Raw genomic sequence first — 17925 nt, 5'->3', positions numbered from 1 at the left:
AGGCTTTTTAGGAAAATGTAATGCTTTTTCCATTGCACTATAATTTATGATTATTGCTTTGATTATGTTCAAGTGGAGCCAAACCATATAGGACCAATGAATTCAGGATCTCTTCTTACCGAATATAAAGCAAAAGTACAAGAGGGGTCTCAAAGATGGGATTTTAGGAAGATAAATGAATATATTCTGGTACTTCCCGCTCCTACCTTCTGCCCTTCTTGGGAGGGAGGAGGAGGGGGCATCCATCTGGCTTAGCAGGGGGACCAAGGCAAGAGAATTTAACCAGAAAACTGAGCAATGGGGCTTGTAGTTTGAGCCTCCCCAGTCCACTGGGGATGTGATCATTCTCAGCTCACTCAGCTCCAGCTCCTTGACTGCCTCTGACAAGAGCTGCATATTACCTAGACCTGTCAGTGCAAGAAATAGGAGTGGGAATACAGGATGACTTGTCTTTGAATGATCCTTAAAATGGAAGGTGGCATTTAATGGGCTACTTTCTGCTTAATCTGGGCTGTTGAGTTAAGAAGGGTTGCTCTTGCATGCAGCTTGCTCCTAGAATAAATTTGCCCTCCTTAGAGTGGTAGAAATTAGGTCTCTGAAATAAAGGCTAAGAGAAAAACCCAAGTTGTTGGAGATTTATGAAATCTGGAGAGGAATTGCAAAGGGCCAGTGCATTTATAATCACATCAGTGATTTTTTTTCCCTTAGAATACATTTTCTTTTCTGTGCATACCAAGCTATTAGCTAAGGTCTATTTCCACCATGGCACCTGCAAAGAATGACACCAAGGGAATTTTTCTACTTTTTATTGTGCACCAACAGGTAATTCCTGTAAATGAGTGGCAAGCCCTTAAACATCTTTTCAAGCATAGTCCTCCAGAGAATATCTGGCATTTCTCATCACAGGTTGAGAGCAAATGCCTATGATGTATAGATACTCAACATACTAAATAGACTATTTCAAAAAATTTGCTTCAGCAGCAGCACATTTTCATAACCTTTTATTATTCATTTAATGAACTCATATTAAAGGCAGTATATCACTGCTTCTATTAGGAAAGCAAATGTGATTGTGAAACTTCTCAGGAGAAAAAAAACATAATTCTTGTTTTTTGCTGCACAAAAGGATGTCAATAATGATGTTTTTGTTAGTTTGAGCTTGTAGAGAATCCTAGCAAACAAAGCATTTTAAATTTCAACTTAGGATAATAGTAAGGTTAATACTCTATATGTTCAGCATTCATTTATTTTACTTTCTGTAGAATTTTGATTTCAGCAAATAGGGAGCTCAAAATAGAGTTTGCTTTGGTTGGAGCACTTTTTTCTGTTTGTTTTGATTTTTTAATGATAATTTCCAAATGGTTTCCCGGGAATATAGGAGTTTCTATATAGGAGCTCTTTGTTTTATTTCATCCTTAAATTAAAATGTGTGGTTGATATGTCCCACCCCTCCTTTCTGGAAAAGAAATGAAAACATGAATACAATCATAGACATTAAACTGATTTTTCAAGGATATCTTTCAAGGACTATCAAGGAGTTTTTTCAAGAGTTCATTACTCATCTACTCAGGTAAGGTGACTGTACACAGAACAACTTCATATCTGAATATAGCATTCCCACTTATGGAAGACAAGAAAACATGACTATGTTGAAGGAGTTAAGCTCTCTGTTAAATAAACTCCCATACTGCTAACTGAGGAGCCAAGGCAATCTTTCTTGATATGAGACCAGGTGAGAGTGTTAATTATTTCTGTGTCTTTAAAAAGGTGAAATTAAAGTTTCCATTTAAGAATCACACATATCAGATTCATGAGTTCAAACACATCCAAATGGGTGACTGAAAATAATCAATTGGCAATGAAAATTAGGGGATTTGAAGTAATAGTAACATTAGGGAGAATAAGCAAAAAGAGAAATGTCAAAAAATACTTGGATGAAACAAAAAATTAGGACTGAGTTTCTACTCTGATGGAGGATTTTTGTAAAGTGAAGTCTTTGAATTATGAACTTACATGTTTTCTGTTTGTTTTTACTCTTTTACCTTCCTTAATAATAAAAGAAAACCACAAATATTTGATACAAGGAGGATTTAGATGACATCTAAGTCTTTTGGGTTCTTTAATATCATTATTTGTCATTAATGTGAAGAGAAATGAACACCATATGAGTGGTTTTCTAATCACAGAATAAGAGTTAGATGGGACCTTGGGGGTCATCTAGTTCAAACTAGACCTGCAAAGGAATCTCATTCCTCATGTTATATTTAATCATTTTCCTGCTCAGCTACCTGCTAGGAATCTCCACCCAAATGTTTTTCACCTTCTCAAACTTACAGTGCAAAAAAGAAGGGGAATTTTCTGCTTCCTTTAGCTCTCCTGCTAACTACCCTATTACATTTAGGGTCCCTATCATTGTTATACCCCAACCAGTTTTCAAACCTTAGCATAATTAACTCTCCTGTGTATTCATTGGTATATAAGTAGATATTGGACTTAGGAACCAAGCAGATCATAATTCAAATCTTGCCTCAAAGACTTAGAGTTGTGTGTCTTCAGATCAGTCTCCTAATCTCCTTGACCTGAGTGTCCTTGCTTATAAATGAATGATAATGCCCTAATCCCCCACCCCAGCCTCCACCAGATTCTTAAAAATAAGAATCTAATGAAGTAACATATGTAAAGCATATTGCAAATCTTAAAACTCTATATAAATATTATATTTTAAGGGCAGCTAGGAGGTACAGTAGATAGGAGGCTAAATCTGGAATTAGGAAGACTTTTCCTTAGTTTAAAGTTGACCTTGAATATCTTCCAGTTGTGTAAGTCATTTAACCCTCTTTGCCTCAATTTTCTCATAAGTAAAATGAGCTGGAGAAGGAAACAGCAAACTATTCCAGTATCTTTGTCAAGACAACCCCAAATGGGGGCAGTTAGGTGGCACAGTGGATAGATCACTGGCCCTGGAGTCAGGAGTACCTGAGTTCAAATCTGGCCTCAGACACTTAATAATTACCTAGCTGTGTGGCCTTGGGCAAGCCACTTAACCCCATTTACCTTTCAAAAACCTAAAAAACAAACAAACAAAAAAAGAAAACCCCAAATGGCATCAAAAAGAGACAGATATGTCTGAAAATACTAAACAACATAACATTTCAATCAGTTGAGGAATCCTGTCAATTCTATTGTAACAGCTCTTGAATTGAGTTCTTTCTCTCTGCTTACAAGTCACTTCCCTACTTCAGACACTGTTATATCTAGTCTGGATTAATGTACCCAATATATTTCTTGGTTTCCCTTGCTTTTTAATTTCTTTCCTCTTCTATCTAGTCTTCACACAGCCACCAAAGCACAGATCTCACAATGTTTCTCTCTTGCTCAGAAATCTTTTGCATCCCTTTTTTGCTTTTCAGATAATAATGCAACCTTTTCTGTTTTTCTTGTTTATTACAATACATAACATACTTTAATAGCTTAGTATAATTTTTTTGACCCAATGAATGCTTTTTATGTCTCTGCATCCCCAGTTTTCAACTCCAAGCTTTGTAGTAGTTGACAATTAATAACTATTTAATTTGTACATTACTAATAGGCGAGAGTCAGTTGGTGTGTTGAAGAGAGGCTGATTTTGAAGTTAGGAAGGTGTGGATTCAAGTTATGTCAGAATAAATGTTAATTTTATGATGATGAGCAAAATCATCTGACCTCTCTGTGATTTAGCCAATTCAAGAGGATAGATATGAAGAGCTGCATAATTCATGACAGAGATGATGAATTAATATGCAGAATGTGAAACACATTTTTGAACTTGGTTAATGTAGGGATTTGATTTGTTTGAGTAGGCTTATGTGATACAAGAATTCTGTATTTCTTTCTCCTCTTCCTCACAGGGAAAGAAGAAAGAAAATAATTAAAAAGACTTCACATTACAAAGGAATTTGTTATCTATAACAGTGGAGAAAATTTTCACACAAGAAGATCCCTACAGTGACTTGCACAAGACCAGAACAATAAGAGCAACAAATGAAAAGTGGCAAAAAGATGCCAGGATTTCAGATGAAGAGATTAATTAATGATTAATTAAAGCCTGAAGGAACTCAATCCCTTTTTGAATAGTTCTAAATGTTAGAATTTTGTTCCCTCCTTATTAAAATCTGTCCTTTGAAGCAATTTCCACCCATTAAGCTTTGTTCTGTCCTTGGTGAAATGTCCTCTTTGATACCAAAGGAGGATAATTATTAGTTTTTAAAGAGGACCAGTGACATCATTGGCAATGCCTTGAGCTATCCATGAATTATATTTAAGTGAGACAGAGTTGTACAAAGTGCCTCACTCCCTATTCCTGAGTAATCAAAATCTAGTGGCAGATCAAAAGTCCAGATGACTGGTAATGACCCAAGATGCAGTGAATAATCTTGGCATCTTTGATGCCTGACCAAACTCTAACACTACACAGCACCTACTTCCATCACTTTCATGTTTGTTGGAAAAAATTTCTAATCCGCTCATTCTCCTGGGGTGTGAAAATTAGATTTCTAAATTTTATATTTCTGATAAAAAAACAAAATTTTCAACCTTTGATTAAGATATATAAGTCTGAATGTTAGCCTATATCATCCTCAATATCTGTATTTCTCCATTTATAAATCTGAAGGCTGACTCTGTAAATTAGCCTGGTCCCCCTCTAATTACATCTACATGTTGATTTTTCCAACTGAAAGACCATCCTAAGAAAGCAGGCAACTAGTCTGGTTATCTCTGTAAGAGTCCCAAATAATATCTTATACTTATGACATTTTGGAAAGAGAGAAATGTATAACATATCTGATAAAAACCATAAAAATATCAAGTCAGAATAGGAAACAGTAGTTCTACTGATAATTAGATCTTTCTTAGTTCTGACATAGAACAGATCTCATAAATGAGTAAGAGGATCATAAAGGAATCAATGACACCTTTATGCACTCATAATTGCTTTGCTGCCAAAAGTTGATGATCATTTGTATGTTTTTATAAATACTCTTCTATCATTTTTCTCTGAGAAGTCATCTATAATGATGACTGTCTAGGTTTCTAGATAAAATTTAAAGAATAAATTTCATATATAACTTAAATTTCCATTGTTTTAATTTAGTTCAAAATAATTAAGTTTTGACACATGCTTGAGGAAATCTCTTCTTAAGGTTTGAGACCCGTCAGTTACCCTCAACCTGATTTAGCTTAAGACAATTTTCTAGGATATGTCTACTGCCCAGGTTATAGCTTCTTGGAAAGACAGGTGAGAGAAACTCATTCCTCAACCATCAGCCTTTAGTTTAACAGCCTACTGCACCACTGAGCAAACAACATATCTAATATTTACCAGAGGAAGAATTTGAAACCTAATCTTTCTAGATATGCAAACATACCTATTTTTTTACAAAACACAATGTCTCAGTATATAACAGGTATTTAAGGATTCAATTCGATAGCACAATAGATGGAGCATAGGATTCATAGTCAGCACTTTCGGAGTTCAAATCCAGCCTCAAATAAAATCTAGTAGTCTATTAATTAAAGAAGATGAAAACAAAATGAGTCTAGGTTGTATTAACTGAAGGAATTCATCTTAAGTGATTTCTACTTCTCCCCAGCTTAGGTTTGTAGTATATGAAATCACTAAACTAGTCAACTGATTATCAAAGGAGATTATGTTCCACCCTGTAAAATACTTGATTATTATTTGGAATTATGAGAACAGATAGTGAAAAAATGCTTAAGAATGGATAGCATAAATAAGTTCATAAGAGATCCAGTCATTAGATGATACTTCTTTAAGCTTAATTACATTTCCCTATTGTTTAATCTCAAGAACTAACTCTCTAGATATAATCATTACACCTCCATGTAGGATACCTCTTCTTCTACCCCTGTCAACACTGCTTTTATGATAATTTATTTCATTTAGTATTACCTGTCAGTGACCATTAAATACAGTTTTGCACTTGGTAAAACTTGTAAATTTACCTACTTCCAAAATACTTAATGCCCTCTGGAATCTCAATGTAGGATTTTTATAAAATAGCTGAGTTGCTTTCCAACATTTAAGACTGTCAGTATTAGACAAGCATTGTCTAAATGGTGCTTAAGTCAAGCAGAATACTCTTCTCTTAGTTCATCTGGACTTCCATTTTACTAGTCAGACAACAATTAATTTTAGTTCATTTTTAATAACTATAACTAATTGTTCACAGAAAGTGAAATGAGAGTCCAAAGTGCAATTGAGTAGTGTATTTACCAAAATCTAATAACTTTCCTTTTAAATGTAATTTTTGAATGTTTTCTATGACTCCAATTGCCCAAGTTACTAAAGTGTAATAATTCACAGGGGTTCAACTATAGAGAACCCTATTCCTAATCAGTACTATTTAAAAGTTTATTAGCTTTCTTTTATCTGGAGAATGGATACTAAGCCCTCACTATTTATGTAGCTGCATAATATTTTATAGGCACATTGATACATGTAGCATGGTTTTTGTTATTAGGGGAAAAAAACTGCCAATTTATTTCTTGGTATTATTTTTTCATCTAGGAAATGAAATGACATTTTAGAGCAGTAGATGAAATAATCCTTACTGGACCTGAGAATCAAAGGAGCCATATTAGTGTCTTTGATTTCAGCAGGTTGTGGCTTCATGAACTAAAGTCACTTTAACTTCTCTGATATTTAGTTTCTTCATTTCTAAAATTTGAGTTTGAATTAGGTTATCTCTAAAGTTCCCTTCAATTCTAAAATTTCGATTTCCTAGTCTGTCTCTAAGCAAGGATTTCTGTCATCTAAGTATATTATTCTCTCTCCATCTAATTCTCTTTCTTTCTATCCTCCTGTCTTTTATTCCTCTGTCTCTTTTCCTGTCTCTATCTGTCTCTTTTTCTTTCAATTTTTCTTCCTTTTTGTTCATGAATATAAGGTTACAGTGAAGAGTTAAGCAGCTGATAATCTCAGATTTTTAAATGGCACCTTGTAGAAGGACTAGATACATGTAAATTTCTTGGGAAATAAAAGAATAGTTTCTAAATGAAACAGTTTTAACTTCTGCTCTGTTCTAGCAATGTAGTGAATGATATATGTGATATCATAAAGATCTTAATCATAAATAAGATCATAATACCTCCTTATTCTATGTCTAATACATTTCTCTGACTCTTGAATCTGAAGCTTCCCCACAATCTTTGCAACTATTATTTTCTAATTTCAATTTAAACTGGATTGTTATGCTCAAATTTTATTATGATACTTAGTAATGTTTATGAGTTTGTTTATGGTGCTTGTGATTTCAGAGGTGAGGAAGCCCCACACAAGCGTCTTCTTTCCTCTACCAGTGCAGCTTTCTATCTACTCTGTAAGGTAGAATTGTAGTGAAATTTATAGGGCATTGAATGATGAAGGTACTTGCCCATTGTCACCACCATTCACTTTGAATCCAGGTTTTCCTGACTGTTAGTTAAGCTCATTATGCTATATGCCATTCTGTCTCTTTTTTAAATAACTTATTTAAATTTTAAAATACTAAAAACACAGGGAAAATGCTAAACATGCAATCCTGTATGTAGCTGTTCTTCACATAAGCATATTTTAGCATACAATAAAAAATCATAGGCATTTACAAAACTCTTTATTACTTGGAAAGCAGTCTATATGCATCCTCTCTCCTTAGTCATACAATGATCAATCTTATATCCTATAAGTGTTAATATTGTCCCCATTTTATAGATAATAAAGTGAAGATTTGAAAAGATAATCAATGGTATTTCAAATAACTAATAATTTTCAGATGTTAGATATTAGCCATGATCTTATAGAGCAATCTGTTAATAATTCTAGATATTTTTGTTTGAATAAATAATGATGGTATCATTCTAAATCCTGATTTCCCTAATAAGATCTGTTACTTTAATTTTATTGACATAACCCCCATCAAATGGAACAGAGTAGACATTTTCATGACTTTCTGTACCTCTTCTAACCCCTTCACCAAATATTATCTAGTAGCCAAGCAATTGATAATAGGACTTTTCAGTCTTGTGAAGGTTGATCATAGGACAATAGTCAGTTGCTAATCCTATATCTGTATCTTTTATAAATGGAAAAAAAAAAGGTTAGAATTTGCATTTGACTTTGAAAAGCCAAGGTTACTTCCATTCCTGGAGTTAGGAAACATAATAAATGTTTAGTGGATAATTAATCAAGTTGTTTTTTTAATTATGCAACTATGATATCACACATCTTATGTGAGACACTAGGGATTCAAAGACAGTAAGACTATCCTTACCTCCAACAAGATATTAAGTTCTACTGTTGGACTGATGGATGTATAGTGATGATAGTGACCTATATAAATACCCAATGCCTTCTGATTTAAGAATAAGACCATCTTAAAAGGTAGACATTACAAGGATTATTGATTCCATTTTATTAAGAAGGAAACGAGCACAGAGAGTCTATAACAACAAAGATTATACAGATAAATTGCTGTTGAAACCAGAACTCTGATCAGAGTTTATTTACCTCCAGTAGGCTGCTTTTCCAAACTTCCCTAATACTTTCAAATGATCAATTTTAAAGTGGTTTTAGAAATTTTTTCCCATATTCTTAATGAGAAACAGAAAGGATCTTTAATTTTTCTCTTTCTAAATCTGAGAAAATTTCTTGCATACCTGACAACTGTGAACTGATAACATAGTGTTTCAAAAATAATGGTTTCTTAATAAATGTTTATTGATTGATTACTAATGGAGAGGTACTGAATAAAATGAATAAGGTTAAAATGCAGAAAAATTCTTGAGAAGATGGAAAAAAGGCCTATGCTCAGGATTTCCGAGAACCATAGTCTTTGGAGCCAATGCAAAATGATTTGGTGCCAATTATTTTTTCCCTTTAAGTTTTGTTGTTGTTGGTGGTGGTGGTGGTGGTGGTTTCTTTTGCAAGGGAATTAATTTTAAGTTACTTGTTTAGTGTCATACAGCTAGCAAAGGTCAAATGTCTGAGATCACATATGAACTCAGGTCATCCTATCCACTACTCCACCCAGCTGCCCCTTCTCCTTTAAGTTGCAAAGAACCATGCGGAACTTCTGTTCTGGTAAATCAATGAATCTATTACGTCATCAACATGAGTCCTCCAAACAGAGCAGATCACAACTTATTTCTGAAAACTACTTTTATGTCCTTCTTGTTCATGTCCATGGAAATCTTCTAGTGAGGATAGAATCTGTGTGTTCACGTACCCGTCATTTACATTTCATGATATTACATATATACCAGTGGAACTATCTGCCAGATATCATTTTCTTTTGATATATGACTTATATAACCTATTCTGGTTATATTCCTTTTCTTAAAAGAACTCTGCAGTTTGTCCTCTATTCTTCTTATCTATTGCATCAAATTCATTCTCCATCACCAGTCATACATGAACCATTAAATTAAGGTCACGGGTTAGCCAAACTATGGTCTCTCAGTCTGGACATTGGATCTAGTTCTTTCTTTCAGATATCTATATCACTAACTCTTTGTTTTTCCTTCAATGACACTGGAAGATTATTTAATAAAACAAATGTCTCTTCAGGAGGAAAAAATCCAATTAGAAATAGACCATATTTTATTTTGATAATTATGGTCTTATTTAGGTGACTGGAATATTGACAAAATTTAATGCAAATAGTTCAATTTAATCTGAAAACAGGATGATATAGAGGGTTTTTACCATCTATGGAGTCAACCTTTTCCATAGACTCTGTGCTTATAATTTTCCATGATAACAATAAATAACTTTGGGAAGCATAGTTCTTGGCTTATGACTTGTATATGAATAACTATTGCCTTATGTCACCTAATATGAGTAATTTCTCTCTATTGTCTTTTAATATTTAAAAATATTTGATATGGTTTTAATATTCACATGGGAAACACTTGAATAGAGGAAAGCTTCTAAAGAATCACTTTAAAAAGCAATTTTGGTGATTTAAAAGTCACCATTTCACCTAACTTGTATACACTAAATAATCTGAATAATGAGAACTTGTACTTTCTAAACCATTCAATAAATTGTGACTGGTGAAGAATGCTATTTGTTAGAGTTATGTTCCCTTCTCAACTCTTCATCGATGATACCATAGCCTAGATCATTCTCATAAAGGTCTTTAAAAATTGGAAAGATGTCACTTATAGTTTTTTTTTTAATTTTTAAATTTTATTTAAGGCAATGAAGTTGTGTCACACAAGGTCACACAACTAGGCACTTACTAAGTGTCTGAGGCTGAATTTCAACTCATGTTCTCCTGACTCCAGGGCCATTGCTCTATCCATTATGCCACCTAGCTGCCCTTAGTTTTTGATAACTTCTCAACCTCTTTTTAATGAGAACCATGAGTATTCCTTCCTTCTTTCAGATATCTTGAGAATTAATCATTTGATGTGCTCAATATTATCATCCTTCTAGAACTGATCTCTCTCTATGCTTGACTGTATTTAAACTTTTCTAATTGGACTTTTTCTCTTGAATAGACATTTGTTTTACTAAATAATCTTCCACTATCATTGAAGGAAAACAAAGAGTTAGTGATATAGATATCTGAAAGAATTGAGATGTTTCTAGTAATTACTCCATCCAAATCTTATATAAAGCACTCACACATGTCTCCAAATCTTCATAACTAGTAAAATATAGTGACACTGTTTTCACTCATACTCAAAGGGATATGCATAAACTAAAGCATATCAGACTCACTAAATCACATTCGATTTGGTTAAACCTGTGCCAACAAGACTTAATTTTTCTTATTACTTCACAGAAAGCAATTTTTAAAAAAAATCTTATTTCCTGTCATTTCATATTAGTTATGAAATGTCATATATATATATTTTTTTTTCTGAAAGACAGCTGTTACACTGTGGTATGAGATTTTTTTTTTCTCTTTATGTCCCATCTAAGGATCATCTAATACAAATGTTTTCCTTCTATATTATTCTTTCATCCTTCTCAAAAGATTTGCTAGAATTCTTACCAATTCTCAAGTACATAATTAATTCTTTATAAGCAAACTCCCCCATAATGCTGACTATCATATTACTTACTCAATCATTCATTTGTAACAAAATTCTTGGAGAATTTATTATACCTGCTTAGATCATTTAGGATAATATTGTATTTCTGGCAAATCAATTACCATTAGTAAGATAATTCCTATACTCTTCTCCCAGTTCTACTCTGACTTTTATCACTAGTTTGCACAGATGTTTTCTTCAACCTCCTGAGTAATTGTTACTCGTGAGGCTCCTAAGCTCATGAACTGTAGCTTCCTCACTTCTGCTGACACAATACAAAAATAGCAGATTGCAGCAGCCTTAACCTTTGGATCCTAAGAATGTCCCTCAAGTGAATGGTTTCCTTGAACTCATATTCTTCCTTCACACACATATCCCAACCTTTGAAGCAATATGACCATAATATTTATGATTTCATTGCTAATTATGATTTCAGAAATCAATCTCAGAATTAATGAGTTCATATAGTTAACAACTAAGAGAGATGGAAGAAAAAAGCATCTATAATATGCCAGAAATTGTACTAAGTAGTTTTGCAAATATTATCCAGTTTGATTCTCATAACAACCCTGAAAGAAAGGAATATTATCATCCTATTTATAGTTGAAGAAATGGAGCAGAAAGAAGTTAAATAACTTGCTCAAGGTCACATAGGTAGTAAGTGTCTGAAACTATATTTGAACACAACTTTATCTTGATTAGGGGCAAATAAGGTATCCATTGTACCATCAACTGTCTCTAGATTATTAGTTAATATCATTCCTGTGGAGAAAGAGTAAATCAAGAAACAGGCAAAACCATATTATTTTTAGGACTTTAAAATTTTTAGCTTTTAGTGACTAGCAAAGGAATGTGGCTATTGTTCTGCTTTATGTAGAAATGAGTAAGAAAAATCTAATGGAAGTTATATTCTTCAATATATCTGCTCAGAAGGAGAGGAGAATGCTTAAATATAGGATGAAATAGAAGAAGAGCGAGTAGGAAGATCTGAATAAACTTATGGAGAAATTAAAAGTGAATGTTAGAAAAGCAGTTAAATTCCCCAGATCATCCATTCAGGTCCCTAGTAATTTATTAACCTAATTTTTTCGAGTCACTAAACTTAACTAACACTTTGTCCCAAAAGATTTAACCCAAGTGGCTAAACCTTTATGCTATAGGTTACATTTTAGCAACTAGTGGAATTCCTAGAATATAGTAGCTTTTTTTTAATAAACATTTACTTGTTTGTTTAATTAATAATATGTTGCCTAGTTTTATAATAAGTCAAAACCTATATTTCTTTTTAAGGAAAGGGAACATAACACAACTTCTACATTATCCTTAAAAAAGCTAAAATTGAACATTTATCAGAAGTCTATTTTTCATTCTAAATTATTATTTCTCTATTTTCTACTAACCAAACACCAACTTATATTCTGTCATTGATAGCAGGTGCCATTGGTAATAGTTTTAATAATGGGGCTCATTTCTCTGAAATTTATCCTGTTAATAGCTATAATATAACTTAAATGGCTCAACCATCACTCAAAGAGTATATATTAACATAATTCAAGCTTTTTTCAATGGGAACATACAAGTGATCCAAATACCTAGAAAGCACTAACTGTAGAGAACAGATTTGACATTGTTTTAAAGACAAAATAAATTACATTGGCTAGACACTCAAATGAGTTTTTAAATGAAGCACTATTTAATATCTCTCTATGGTTCTAAGATTAAGCAACAAATAGTAAAATTATATGGAAATTAGTTCTTGCATAACCCTCTTTCTTAAGCCAATTACACTAGTTTGTGGTCATCTAAATCACTAACATTAGTTCTATATATGAAATCTGAAATGAAAAAGAATAATTTCACTGCTCTTCATGAGACTTTCATTAGCCAAATTCAAATGCACATAAAATAACATTATTTAGTGTTATTATTGATTATAATGAGACTCATTCAATAATTCTGTGCTGTTATTTTTACCCCAAATTTCTCTTGGATTGAGCAAAGTAGTTAGCACATAAGGTCATGGTTAAGAATTTTTGCTGGTTGAACAACATTATGAGAAAAACAACCTTGATAGAAGCAGCTCCTCTTGAGATTCCAGAGAGCTAGGACAACTGAATTTGACTGGTTTTGGACTATTTTATCTCAACTAGAGGAATAAAAACAAAATGAAGCAAAACACAGAAAAAAACCCCAACACTTCTGAATCTGATGATTTTATAAAAATTATCTTATATATATATGCATATATATATGTATATATATATATCTTTCCCTCAATTCTAACACCTCATGCCAAAAACTATTAATTTGTAAAGTGGTTAACAAAATATGTATGTAACATGCTAACCTGACTGGTCCCTGCTGAGGTGAGGGGGTGGGAAGGGAGGGTGGAAGGAAATTTTGTAACTTGAAAATTTTTCATGTACAAATGGATGACAATAAATAAACAAATTTTAAAATAAAAGAGAATTTTTGCTGGTTGATAGAAATAGATTCATTGTATTATACATATACATTTGGATATTATCTGTGTAATATATATGTGACAAATGCTATCTATATGTGCACATATATGCATATGTATGTATATACATATATGCACAATCTATGGCAGCAGGTTAAAGAAATCTAATTGAACTAAATATTTAATTTGAGGTTCACTCAAAGAGCAATGGAAAGTCACAAAGTAGGCATTAAAAGATTCCAATGATTAAAAATTAGAATTGTTAGAGAAGCTAGAAAAGGTTGCCACCAGAAAAACGTACAATTGATAAAATAATATGATTGTCATATAGAAGTAATGATGAATAAGAGAGGGATATGGCTCATGGTGAACAATATTTTCATTAAAATTCAATACTACAATGACTTTGGAAAGTACTGAAAGGCAAAGTTTCCTAAAAGAGGAATTTCTCATTCTACTTTATTCTTCCCTCCAAAGATAACATTTGTACTAGTGTATATAATTCTGAGTGTCATGTTTTAAAGAGGTTTTTGATATCAATAAAGGACGGTACTAACGTTTCTATAGAGACTGATGGTAAGAAAATGATTTTTGTAAGGAATTCCAGATGTTTTTTTCTCAAGAACACTCAGGAAGATCATGATCACTATCTTCAGAGATTTTGTTGCCTCAAGATAAGTAAGAAAACTTCAGAAAAATGAAAATTTTTCAGGAAAAGAATGAATTTCTTTGAAGGTAGCATTATTAAAGAGCTTTTCAATCCATGGTTGATTTACCTTTTAAATTATTGTTGAGTTAACTTGTTTAGAAAGAGTTCAACTAGGGGCAGCTAGGAGGTGCAGTGAATAGAGAACTGGCCCTGGAGTCAGGGGGACCTGTGTTCAAATCCAGCCTCAGACTCTTAATAATTACCTAGCTGTGTGACCTTGGGCAAGTCACTTAACCCCATTGCCTTGCCAAAAAAATAAAGAGTACAACTGGGAAGCTTAGAGGTGTAGTCCAACACTGATTTAATAATCTTTGCTCAAAACAAATTTGCAATGAATAGCAATTGATGAGGTGAATTCTTTCATCAGAAAAAAATGAAAATATATAAGCAGTAAACAAAACAATCATTTCAGGCCTAATTTCAGTGTAAAAAAAACCTCAAAAACAATTACTTATCTAATAGGCCTTTATAACTACAAATATAGCTATTATATTTATAGATAGAAAAATGTATATTCTTCTATCTATACACACATATAAGTACATATATTTGCAAACATACACACACCCATAATATATATGCATATATGCATGTTCATTGATCCATATATATGGAAGATTCTACAGAAGAATAGAAATTCATTTCATATGAGTTTATTCATTGACTAGACAAAGATCCTGACTATATGATTGTGTGAATGGATGTATCCTTTATAAGTTTTTATTGATATATATATATATATATATATACATTCATTTTCATATATAGTTAAGCATGTGTCTATAAATTATATGTATTTTGTTAAATAGGCATCCTTTAGATACCTATAAACTGACATAGTTATGCTCATACAAAGGATGCTTATTTAACCATAAGGTACTATAAAGGATATATACATATTCAGAAATGTATAATTAAGAACTTAGTCAATGGTCACTATAGAATGAATGAGTCCTTTCTTGTACCTGCTATACAGTTACTCATCCATATTAAATAATTCCAGTGAAAGATGTAAGCTTAGAATGTGTAAAGTACCCTTCTTTTCCTTGAGGTGATTTCTATCCAGGTGTTCAAGTACTTGGCCACTAAATCCCCAATGAAAGTTGGAAAAAAAGAACAAACTTACTATACTCAAGATATACATCCTAATTATGTCACATTCTGGTAGTGCGGAAATAAGTTGCTCTTTCTAAATTAATTTCACTTCTTTTAACTCTAAAAGAATTTCTATTTTATTCGGAAGACTTTGAAATGAGTAATGAACCTTTTTGAGAGTCATGACTTTTGTAAGTTCATATCAATTAAAATGAAATGCAGCATAACATAACAGAAAGATACTTGGTCCTAAAGATTTAGAGATCTGAATTCAAGCTTTATCTTTTCCAGATATTGGTTATATGGTCCTGAGTCACTCACTTGAGAGAATGATCTTGTTCTGGGTTGCATCATTAATTTGCTGTACAAAACTGGATAAAATAATTTAATGATCTAGATTTCAGTTTCTTCCTCAGATAAACTGAAGGGACTGGGCTAGATGATTTCAAATTCTTTCCAACTCTAACATTTTGCACAATAGTAGTATGAAAGGTGGAGCTGGATTGCATGGGTTACTTGTTTCTGTGTAGAACTTGTCCTGAGTGTACCTGGAAAGGATTCCAATTCTGTTTAAGTATCATGGTGTTGAGCGCATGAAGGTTTTTGTCTTGATGGATGATTTCTCTCTGAAATTATTTCCATTTTATTGTGTGTTTATATATGTGGACAGATGTAGGCACATCTATATACATTTACATGCATTTAAATACATGCACACACATACATGTGTGTGCTATTTGGACATGACTGTTTTTACGTGAGATTCTTGAGAAGGACCGTTTTTGTCTTTCTTTTAATCCCCAATGCCTAACTCATAAATAGTGCTTAATAAATGCTTATCAGCTTGGCTATCAGTAATATGAGCATATTACTCATGGGGTTGTGATGATAAAATGAGATACAGGCAATTCTTTGGTAAAACTTAGTACTATTATGAATAACAGCTATTGTAAAGCACTCCTGGTTCAGTAAACACCCACTTCCAATGTTTGTCAGGAAGTATTCTGTAATCTAAAAAGATAATTAAGATCAGGTATCAGTCAGAGTATCTGACACATGCAGGCACCTGGTCACATCATTTAGCTGCAAGAGTATGAGGAGATAGATATAAAATAAAACAAAACTCCTTCTTAGCCTCAAACTATGGGCATTCCAGGTGTTAAAATATGACTAAATTGGTGAGGCAAACTTTCAACTCATTTAGGGAAAGGGACTATTTTCACATTTCAAGGGAAAGTTCTCCCAAACTCTAGCATAGAGTCTAGCACAATGTTGTTGTTTGTTATTTTTGCTTGTCTGTTTTATTTTGAATTGATTTTGCTTTATTTGTTTCCTTATTTGTTTTCCTTGGGGGATTCAAGATGTTTCTTCCTGTAGAAAACTATTGGTCTGGATACATTTGCATCATGTATTTAGTGAGACTAAAATTTAGATAGTAGGCAATGATTTACAATGATAAATGGAAGTTTCCCATGGGAGTTAGTTCCCAATAGTAATGAAATTAGAGGCTGAATCCTTCCCCCCTTCCCACCAAAAAAAAAAAAAATAAAGAAAAGACCAATTTCTTTCTTTCCTTTGAGAGCCTAAGATTAGAAAACTACTTTACATGGAAATCTTAGAAGCTCTGAAATTATTCCTGCCATGTATTTAATGATCAGATTAAATGAATTTTAGAAATATAATCAATAGTATCATTAAACTTCCCATGCCAATTAGACAATTGCTCTAAACTAATGTGTTTGAAATGTCTGGAAAAATGCAGGTCCTTTACCGTTTGGCAAAGCCAAGGTAATATAGTCAGTCTCTCTGGAAACTACGTGGATACCATTCATAAATACCTTAAAGAAAACTGAGTCTGTAATGTGTACACTTTGAGACAATTTGATGGTTGAAACTTTTTAAAATGAAATTCATTTTATTTATTAGATTTTTTGGAGGTCACACACTATATGTTATAATGAAATAAGCACTAGCTCTGGATTCAGAAGATTTGAATTCAAATAATAATTCTAAAAGCCCCTGTAGAACCTTAGGCAAACAATGTGTCTGGACCTGAATTTCCTTATGTGTAAACTGATATTGAGCTAGATAGTCTTTAGTTCTCTTACAACTATAGTATTATAACCCTATTTATTTCATTTTGCATTTAAAGACAGAAATAATAGAACTAATCATATATCTATATAATTATATGTACACTTTTGTATAACTATATTCACATATGTGTGTGTGTGTGTGTGTGTGTGTGTGTGTGTGTAGTTGTGAGAAAGTGAGGCTAACAACTTTATGCAACTGTGCTTCACTTGGATCCAATTTTTGCAAAAGTCAAATCATCACCCAGGAAGTTGCTGGCCTTCTTCAAAAATGGTCAAACAACAAGAACAAGTTTATGCAATATTCTAGACACTTAGTCTATCATCTAGACACTTAGGCAGTTAAAACAGAATTCAAATATATTATAACCTTTAACAAAAGAGGATATCTGTGAGTATGTTTGTGTATCTGTATACTTAAAAGTATCTATGTGTATATATTCATCAGAAATATAATGGCATCTATATATTTCCTGTAAGTT

At 32.6% G+C, this 17925-nt stretch overlaps 1 protein-coding gene and 1 long non-coding RNA gene across 3 annotated transcripts in view; one reads left to right on the top strand and one right to left on the bottom strand.

The window, feature by feature from the left end:
- NRG3 (neuregulin 3) overlaps nt 1–17925 on the bottom strand; it is a 1220394-nt gene that overhangs the window by 359533 nt on the left and 842936 nt on the right.
- The window catches only part of LOC141519897 (uncharacterized), a 33365-nt gene that overhangs the window by 10218 nt on the left and 5222 nt on the right, over nt 1–17925 (top strand). For both annotated transcript variants that reach the window (XR_012477472.1, XR_012477471.1), the window contains exon 2: nt 3888–4027. This is a non-coding gene — a long non-coding RNA (uncharacterized LOC141519897). The remainder of the gene's footprint in view (nt 1–3887; nt 4028–17925) is intronic.

This window comes from Macrotis lagotis, chromosome 4 (assembly GCF_037893015.1).
Source record: "Macrotis lagotis isolate mMagLag1 chromosome 4, bilby.v1.9.chrom.fasta, whole genome shotgun sequence".
In the NCBI taxonomy this organism is placed as follows: Eukaryota; Metazoa; Chordata; class Mammalia; order Peramelemorphia; family Peramelidae; genus Macrotis; species Macrotis lagotis.
This window is presented reverse-complemented; position numbering and strand designations above follow the sequence as displayed.